The sequence below is a fragment of the Heterodontus francisci genome, unplaced genomic scaffold, assembly GCF_036365525.1.
Source record: "Heterodontus francisci isolate sHetFra1 unplaced genomic scaffold, sHetFra1.hap1 HAP1_SCAFFOLD_102, whole genome shotgun sequence".
Lineage (NCBI taxonomy): Eukaryota > Metazoa > Chordata > Chondrichthyes > Heterodontiformes > Heterodontidae > Heterodontus > Heterodontus francisci.
Genome location: NW_027140380.1, coordinates 1,563,622 through 1,574,215, shown reverse-complemented (window position 1 = coordinate 1,574,215; position 10,594 = coordinate 1,563,622).

Below are 10,594 nucleotides of genomic sequence, written 5' to 3'. Positions count from 1 at the left end.
GCTGAATGGCCTCCTTCTGTGCTGTAACCAGTCACTGATTCTATGAGTTTATCACCTGAAAGCCCTGTTACATTTGCTCTTCCTTTCATCCATGTTAAACTCGAACATTTTTGATTTCTTGTGTTAAATACTGCTTACATGCTTATTTGCACGACTCTATTATTTATTCAGGTTGAATTGTCTTATTCAAAAAAATTATCTGTTTATTTATTTCTGTTTTATTTATTAATAACACCTAAGTACATTTATACACAAAGATACACACAAATATATTCCAAAACCACACACACAGACATACACATTTATTCATAATGAGCCCATTGATGCACCCCTGGCTACAGTAAAATAGTGGTAATATTTACTGCACTAGTAATCCAGAGGCCTGGACTAATAATCTGGTGACAGTGATTTCAAATCCCAGCAATAATCTGGTGACAGTGATTTCAAATCCCATCGCTAAACTGGTGACAGTGATTTCAAATCCCAGCAATAATCTGCTGACAGTGATTTCAAATCCCAGCAATAATCTGGTGACAGTGATTTCAAATCCCATCAGTAATCTGGTGACAGTGATTTCAAATCCCAGCAATAACCTGGTGACAGTGATTTCAAATCCCATCAGTAATCTGGTGACAGTGATTTCAAATCCCAGCAATAATCTGTTGACAGTGATTTCAAATCCCATCAGTACTCTGGTGACAGTGATTTCAAATCCCAGCAATAATCTGGTGACAGTGATTTCAAATCCCATCAGTAATCTGGTGACAGTGATTTCAAATCCCATCAATAATCTGGTGACAGTGATTTCAAATCCCATCAGTAATCTGGTGACAGTGATTTCAAATCCCATCAATAATCTGGTGACAGTGATTTCAAATCCCATCACCACAGTTGCAGAATTTAAGTTCAGTTAATGAAATAAATCAACAATAAATAGCTTGTATCAGTAATGGTGACAATGAAACAACTGGAGTATTGGTTCACTAATGTTCTTAGGACAGGAAATCTGTTCTCCTCACCTGGTCTGGCCCATGTGTGACTTCAAACTCACAGCAATGTAGTTAACTCTTTACTGCTCTCTGAAATGCCCAAGCATACCGTTCATCTGTTTCAAATGAACAACTACACGAAAAACTGCAAATCCACACGGGCTGCAGCTGTTCAGGAAGCCGGTTCAGCACCAGCATCTCAAGGGCAAGTCAGGATGGGCAGTAAATGTTGGCCTTGTAAACGATGTCCACATCCAATGAATGATTAATAAAACTCACCATTTACAGGAGCACAGTTTCAATCATAGATATGTATAACATATTACAGATTAGAAACATAATGAAAATACATTTACAACTGACACTGTCATAACTTCAGCACTCATTTTGTATAGAAATGTGACACCCACATTCACACACTGACAGTTTATATTGTCACAAGGTACTATTTGCAGCTCTGGGAAAAGTCTACACACCAGACCTTTACAAAGACAAATGCTGCAGTTGTAGAAAACGTGAAATTAGGATGGGAAATGTTCATCGAGTCATAGAATAGTGAACAAAGACCATTTGGCCCATCATGCCAGTGCTGTATCTTTGGCTGTGTTCTCCAATTAGTCCAACTGCTCTGCTTCTTCCTAAAAACATCTCAAGGTGATCCTCCCCTGTCCTGGCAATATATCCACGTTACATTCATTTTACAAAAACTTTGCATGTATGTCAGCCAATGACCAGAAGAGGGCAGCATGAACCGCCATTGCAGCTGAACATACCGGGCTGAATTTTACCAGCCTCTCGATGTCATGGGTCACGGCAGGAGGGGGCCATAAAATTCCGCGGGAAGAGACCCGCAGCGACCCCCGACTTCGGGAAAGGCCCGCCGCTCCCCCACCGCCCACCCTCACCTCCCCACCGGCCGCTGGGCAGTGGGACCAAGTGTGAGATTCTGAAACCAGTTTTCAGTCTTCAAAATATGTTCAATGGGGAAGAAGAACAGTCAGAAGTCGTGGTCTATTTTGGAACCAATGACATGGGTATGAAAAGGGTTGAGATCCTACAATCAGAGTTTTAGGAGCTGGGAATGAAGTTAAAGAGCAAGACCACAAAGGTTATAATATTTGGATTACTCCCATGTGTATTAGTGAGTATAGGAATAGTAGGATAATACAGGTTAATGCATGGCTGGAGAAATGGTGGATGAGGCAGGGCTACAGCTTCCAGGAACATTGTCACCACTTCTGGTGTTGATGTGACCTGCACAAGATGGACAGGACAAATGTCCTCGCTGTCACTTTAACTAATGCTTTGTGAAAGGATTTATACTAATTTGGCTGGGGGAGGGGCACAAGGATGAAGCATTAGAGAATAGATACAAGGTGCACCGAGGACTGAGAGAAACAAACAGCATTAGAATAAAGAATAGTTCAGAAACACAAAACTCAAACAGGAGACAAATGCAAGGCAGACTGAGATAGGTTAAGAGTGCATGTTTGTAAATACTTGAAGCATGGTAAATAGGATTGGTGAGCTGCAGGCACAAGTAGCCACATGGGATTGTGATCCAGTGGCAATAACGGAGACATGGATCAAACAAGGGGAGGAATGGGAACTTAATATTCCTCACTGCGATGTATTCAAGAAAGATAGAGAAGAAAAATAGGCAGAGGATTGTGTGGGTGCAGCTGTATTGATCAAAGATACTGTTACAGCACTAGGAAGAGAAAATGTACTTGAGGGTTGAAAGGTAGAATCTAATTGTTTAGAATAATGCATCAACAGAGGAGTTATTCCACTGCTCAGTGTATATCCAGGCCACTAAATAGTAGGAAGTGGACAAAGGAGCAAATTTGCAGGCAAATTGTCGAAAGATGCAAGAACCTCTGAGTAATGCTAATGGGGATTTCAATTATCCGAATACAGGCTGGGAAAATAACTGTGTGAAGGGCAAAGAGGGAGAAGAATTCCTGGAATGTGTGTAAGAGAACTTTCCGAATCAGTATATTTCCATCCAATGGGGAAGGAGATGGTACTGGATCTAGATTTGGAGAATGAAGTCAGGTGAATGAAGTATGTTTCAGTCGGAAAGGATTGTGTGAAAGAGTCATTAAAATATCATTCGTTTTAGATTAGCTGTGAAAAAGGACTGTCTGTGTAGGTATAAGAGCATAAGAAGTAGGAACAGCAGTAGGCCATTCAGCCCCTTGAGCCTGCTCCGCCATTCAATAAAATCATAGCTGATCTTATCGTTGTCTTTACTCCACTTTCCTGCCCCCCAATAACCCTTGGTTCTCTTGTCAATCAAAAATCTGTCCAACTCAGCCTTGAATATATTCATTGACCCAGCCTCCACTGCTCGCTGGGAAAGAGAATTCCAAACGCTAATGACCTTCTGAGAGAAGAAATTCCTCCTCATCACCATCTTCAATTGGAATCACCTTAATGTGAAACTGTGTCCCCTATTTCTACATTCCCCCATGAGAGGAAACATCCTCTCAGCATCTAGCCTGTCAAGCCCCCTCAGGATCTGATATGTTTCAATAAGATCACCTCTCATTCTTCTAAACTCCAATGAGTACAGGCCCAACCTGCTCAACCTTTCCTCACAAGACAAACCCCTCATCCTAGGAATCAGCCTTCTCTGAAGTGAACCTTCTCTGAACTTTTTTTTTATTTCCAAAATATACTTTATTCATAAAAATCTGTAAAAAATACATCACCAGTTTCAAACAGCACCAAGTCAAAAATTACAAACAGTGGAAAGGAGGTCCGTTTGCTTCAATACAATCATGGGTTGCCTCACAACCCTTCCGTTTCACATTTGTCGTGCCAGATACATTTTTACATTTTACAGGAAAAAACATTTTCCCGATGCAGTTCAAGGGGTTTCCCATGGATCTAGCCCCTCGGTTCAACTTGGTCGAGGGACCTTACACTGTGGTCTTTCCCCATTGAGCCTTTGCTGCGGCTGCCCCAAGCTTTAGTGCGTCCCTCAGCACGTAGTCCTGGACCTTGGAATGTGCCATTCTGCAACGTTCAGTCGTGGACAACTCTTTGCGCTGGAAGACCAGCAAGTTTCGGGCAGACCAAAGGAAGTCTTTCACCGAATTGATAGTCTTCTAGCAGCAGTTGATGTTTATCTCGGTGTGCGTCCCTGGGCACAGTCTGTAGAGCACAGACTCCTGTGTTACAGAGCTGCTTGGGATGAACCTCGACAAAAACCACTGCATCTCTTTCCACACCTGCTTTGCAAAGACACATTCCAGGAGGAGGTGGGCAACTGTCTCTTCCCCAAAACATCCACCGTGAGGGCATTGTGCAGAGTGGGTGAGACTTCGGGCGTGCAGTAAGGATCTGACGGGGAGGGCTCTTCTCACCACCAGCCAAGCTACATCTTGGTGCTTGTTGGAAAGTTCTGGTGATGAGGCATTCCGCCAAATGACTTTGGCAGTCTGCTCGAGGAACCATCCGACAGGATCCACCGTCTCATTTTCCCGGAGTGCCTTGAGGACCACTGCCTGATGGATCGGTGGTCCAAGGTGTTATCCCGCAGAAACTGCTCCACGAAGGATAGGTGGTTGGGCACAGTCCAACTGGATGGAGCGTTCTGCGGCAGTGTGACCAGGCCCATCCTTCGCAACACCGGGGACAGATAGAATCTAAGCACGTAGTGACACTTGGAGTTTGCGTACTGGAGGTCTACACACAGCTTGATGCAGCCGCACACGAAGGTGGTCATCAGGATGAGGGCCACGTTGGGTACATTTTTCCCACCCTGATCCAGAGGTTTGAACATCGTGTCCCTCCGGACACGGTCCATTTTAGATCCCCAGATGAAGCGGAAAATGGCTTGGTGACTGCCACAGCGCAGGAGTGGGGTATGGGCCAGACCTGCGCCACGTACAACAACAACGTGAGTGCCTCACACCTGATGACCAGGTTCTTACCCATAATGGAGAGAGTTGCTGCCCCCACATTCTCAGCTTGTGTTGTACCCTGGCTACTCGCTCCTTCCAGGTTTTGGTGCATGCCCTGGCCCTTCCGAACCATATCCCCAGCACCTTCAGGTAGTCTGGCCTAACGGTGAAGGGGACAAAGGATCGGTTAGCCCAGTTCCCAAAGAACGTGGCCTCGCTCTTGCCGTGGTTAACTTTGGCTCCCGAGGCCAGTTCGAACTGGTCGCAGATGCTCATCAGTCTGCGCACGGACAGCGAATCTGAGCAGAAGACGGCGACGTCATCCATGTACAGGGAGGTTTTCACCTGAGTGCATCCACTGCCTGGGATAGTCACCCCTCTTATGCTCGCATCCATCCTAATAGACTCAGCAAAGGGTTCAATACAGCAAACAAACAAGACCGGGGAGAGAGGACAGCCCTGTCTGACTCCAGATTGGATCGGGAAACTTTCCAATTCCCACCCATTGATTGAAACTGCGCTACTGATGTTTGTGGAGAGCAGTTTGATCCAATTGCAGATTCCCTCCCCAAACCCCATTTTGGAAAGCACGTCCATCATGTATGTGTGCAATATCCTGTCAAATGCCTTCTCCTGGTCCAGGCTGATGAGGCAGGTGTCCACCCTCCTGTCCCGTACATAGGCGATCGTATCCCTGAGTAGCACGATACTATCAGAGATCTTCCTGCCTGGTACAGTACAGGTCTGATCAGGGTGGATCACCAACTCCAGAGCAGACTTGAATCGACTGGCTATGACTTTGTGCAGAATCTTGTAGTCAACATTAAGCAGTGAGATGGGCCGCCAATTTCTCATTTCTGCCCTCTCCCCCTTCCGCTTGTAGATGAGGGTGATGATGTCTTTCCTCATGGAGTCTGACATGCTGCAGGCCAGGAGCATACTCTCGTATACTTCCAGCAGGTCCGGGCTGACCCAGTCCCACAGGGCCGAATACAACTCAACCGGTAAGCCGTCGCTTCTGGGAGCTTTACTTGTCTCGAAGGATCCGACGGCCTTTGTCAGCTCGTCCAGAGTTTGCGGCTTGTCTAGTCTCTCCCTCCTGCTGTTATCTAAGACCTCTGTGATAGATGACAGGAAGGACTGGGAGGCTCTGCTGTCTGTGGGCTTCGCGTCATACAGCCCAGCATAAAAGGATTTGCTGATCCTTAGTATGTCGTACTGCGACGCCGTCACCGAGCCACCTTCTTCCTTCAGGCTGCTGATCACAGAGCTCTCTCTGTGTACCTTTTGGAAGAAGTAACACGGGCACATCTCATCCTGCTCAATGGAGCGGACTCTGGACCGGAAGATGATCTTGGAGGCCTCCTTGGCAAAGAGCGAGGCCTGCTGGCTCTTCACCTCTTGGAGGTCCTCCTTGACCTCGCCCCCCATTGACTGCAGCCGGAGCAGATTTTGCATACTTTTCTGGAGTCGGGACATTTTCCTCTCTCTCTCTCTCACCGTCTGAACACCTTTGTGGATGAAGAACCTCTTGATGTTCTCCTTGATCGCTTCCCACCAGTCAACTGGAGACTCAGGAGGGGTTTCACGGTCCTCCAACCTTTGTAATCCCTTTTGAGTTCCTCAACGTTCTCTGGGGTTAACAGTGTAGCATTGAGCTTCCAAGTCCCTCTGCCAACCCACTGGTCATCCTGTAAGTGAAAGTCAGCCAGTAAGAGGCAATGCTTGGAGAAGAACACCGGCTTGACGTCGGTGGATCCGACCATGACAGTGCGGGACACAAACAGGAAGTCAATGCTGGAACGGGCAGACCGGTCCGATCTTGACCAGGTGTATCTGTGCTGCGCTCCGTCTGCAGGTTTGCTGAAGACGTCGTGCAGTTTGGCATCTTTAACTGTTTCTATTAGGAATCTGGACGTAGCGTCCAGTTTGCTGTCGTCTCTGCCGGATCGTCCAGCTGCATCAATGCTGCAGTTGAAGTCACCGCCTAGGATGACCGGCCTGGATGTCGCCAGCAGTAGTGGGCGCTGCTGGAAGACGGTCATCTGCTCGTTGCATTGTACCGGGGCGTACACGTTGATCAACCGGAGCGGAGCGTTGTTGCAGATTACATCTGCTACGAGGAGGCGGCCGCCCACCACCTCCTTAACTTCGGAGATGGTGAAGTTACCTCCCCGCAGCAGAATACCCAGGCTGGAGGAACGGCAGTCATTACCCCCCGACCAGATCGATGGCCCGTGGGACCACCATCGCGACCACTGCCTGTAGGTGCTGAGGTGTGGTATTCCACACTCGTGCAGAAACAGTCGGTCGGCTTTGACCTTGGCAAGGTAATCCAAGGTTGAAACACATCGCGCAGTTGATTTAATGCTGTGCATGTTACTGGAAGCAATTCTTATACCCATTTTTTAAAAGTTGGTTGTTGCTTCCCATACCATTTGTCCTAGCTAGTCCCAGTCCTTCGGGATGTTCCTGCATACCCATAGTGTACGCAAGCTGTTTCACATTTGTTCCGCTGGGGTGACAACGGGGGGGGGGGGGGGGGGGCGGTTTTGCAGGTAGCAAGTATTGGTTTGTTCTCTGCTGTTCCCCTTTGTTCCTCCTCGAAAACATCACTGCTCCCGGCTTCCCGGAGCTGAGGTGCGCCAGCCGTGTCTTTGCTCCCGGTATCCCGGAGCTGAGGTGCGCCAGACGTGTCTTTGCTCCCGGTGTCCCGGAGCTGGGATGCGCTGGCCATGTCGTTAGGTTTGGCGCTTTGGGGTTGGGGCTCGCCAGGCCCATCACAGCCTCCTGTGTCCGGGGGCTGGGGGGCTTTATCTTCCAGCTCCTTGGAGTTCTGCCGCTTCCTTTGAAGGGGCCGTCGTTCCAGCACTTCCTCATCCAGTGAAGAGGAGCTGTTGTAGTCTGTCTCAGATGGTAGTCTCCTCTTGCCACTGGTTTGGGTGGTGGCCTATTCTGCTTTTGGAGGTCTTTTCTTTGTGGTTTTCCTTTGTACCACTTGCCACTGACCGGTTTGTCCATCTGCTGCCTCCTCCTCCATTGATTCTGTCTGTGGAGGAGGGGTTTACGGGTGCAAGGTAGGTGCTGGGTCGCTGGTTTCAGCTGCCTCCCCTTTCTTCTCCTTCTCAGGTAGAAGTTCCTCAATGCAGAGAAGGTTGCTTGTCTCCTTTCCAGCACCGGACGGCTTCGTTGAATCTTCTCCCGGCTTTTCCTTGGACCTTGCCGCCTGAGCATAACTGAGGCAGCGTTTGGGGCAGGTTTTGTAGAGATGGCCTGCCGCACCGCACAAATTGCAACACTTAGTCTGCTTACAGTCCTTGGTCTGATGGCCTTCCTCCTTGCAGTTCTTACAAACAACCGTACTGCAGTTAGCTGCCACGTGCCCAGATTTGCCACAGGTGCAGCAAAATCTGGGCTGCCCAGCGTAGACCAGGAAGCCTCCACTTTCCCCGATAGCGACGCTGGAGGGAGGATGGATGATGGCTCCACTGGCATCGACCTTCAAGGTCACCTTGACCTGCCGCTTGCTGGTCCAAATCCCAAACGGGTCCTTGACATCAGTGCTGCTGCCGGCCACCTCGACATACCTGGCGAGAAAGGTGAGTACATCCACCACCGGAACATGGGGGTTGTAGAGGTGAATCGTCACCACCCGGTCACGTTGTGAAGAGTGCCTCCACTGTGAGGATCGACAACGGCGCCCGGTCCCCTTTCTCCTTGAACGCCTTCAGGAACTTGATGCATCCCGCCACATTCTTGAACGTCACGTCGAAATACCCACTGCTGGGGAAATCCTGCAGGCAGAAGATGTCCGAAGCTTGAGTTCCACAGCAATCGATGAGAATTTTCTTGATGAAGAAGGTGCGATCGACCAGTGCATCTCCTTCCTTGTCCTTCACCACCACCCGAACGGTGTTCCGCACTCCCTGGCCTGAAGCGCAAAGATTGGTTATAGCCATTTTACTCAAAACCTACCCAGGATCAAAAGCCACTGATCATGGTTTCTTCTCTTCCAAATAAGCACTGATAAGAACAGATACTACACTTGATCTTAGCCAAAAGGCCCTTATTTATGTTTAAAATACTAGTCTGGGATCCACTCTTCTCTCCCTCAAACTGAATGTAAAATTCAATCATATTATGATTGCTACTACCTAGAGGCACCTTAACTATGAGATCATTAATTAACCCTATCTCGTTGCACAATGCCAGGTCTAGTATAGCCTGCTCTCTGGTTGGCTCCAGAATGTATTGTTCCAAGAAATTATCCCAAAAACATTCTATGTACTCCTCATCTAGGCTACCTCTGCCCATCTGAATTTTCCAGTCTATATGTCGATTAAAACCCCCCATAATTATCACTGTACCTTTCTGAAAAGCTGCCATTATTTCTTCCTTTCTACCCCATCCGACAGTGTGGTTAATGTTAGGTGGCCTGTACACCGCTCCCACAAGTGACTTCTTGCCTTTATGATTTCTCATCTCTGCCCAAACTGCTTCGACATCGTGATCTCCAGAACTCAGGTCATCCCTCTCTATTGCGCTAATACCATCATTAATTAACAGAGCTACCCCGCCACCTTTTCCTAGCTTCCTGTCCTTCCAAAATGCCATGTAACCTCCAATATTCACATCCCAATCTATGTCGCCCTGCAGCCATGTCTCTGTAATGACGATCAGATAGTACTTATTTATTCTATTTGTGCTGTCAGTTCATTTGTTTTGTTTTGAATGCTCCATGCATTCAGATACAGAGCATTTAGTTTTGTCCTTTTATTATTTTTGTCACCTCTCGCCTTATTTGTTGATTTACTCTTTGATTTGTACATTCTGTCCCTTCCTGTCACAGTCTCTTTATCATTTCCCATATTTATACCTTTCTCTCTTGCCTTGTCTCTACTCCTTGATTCACCATATCTTCCCAAATTTGATTCCTTGCCCCCACTATTCAGTTTAAAACTGTCTCTACTTCCCTAGTTATGTGGTTCGCTAGAACACCGGTCCCAGCACGGTTCAGGTGCAGACCGTCCCAACGGTACAGCCACCTCTTTCCCCAGTACTGGTGCCAATGCCCCACGAACCAGAACCCACTACTACCACACCAGTCTTTGAGCTGTGCATAAATTTCTCTAATCTTATTTGTCCTCTGCCAATTTGCACATGGCTCAGGTAATAATCCAGAGATGATTACCTTTGAGGTTCTGCTTCTTAATTTGCTGCCTAGTTCCTCATACTGACTTTGCAGAACCTCTATCCTTGTCCTGCCTATGTCGTTGGTCCCGACATGGACCACGATGACTGGATCCTCCCCCTCCCATTGTATGTTTCACTCCAGCCCTGAGCAGATGTCCTTAATCCTAACACCGGCAGGCAACACAGCTGTCTGGACGCTTGCTCTTTGCTGCAGAGAACAGAGTCAATCCACCTTCCTATACTGTCCCCTACTACCATTACATTCCTTTTTTCTCCCTCTTTGAGCCGCAAACACTTACTGCAGCCGTGTTTGCCCTGGATCACACTGGTATCCAGGAACTCCCACATGCTGCAGCTGTGACACATCACCTGTCCTGTCATCCTTAACGTGTTTCAATAAACTACTTAAATATTTGATTCAATTATTTATTTTACTGTCTATTTTATTAAGCTTACTACTAGTTTGTTTACTATTTTAAACGTTAGGACTAAAATGGA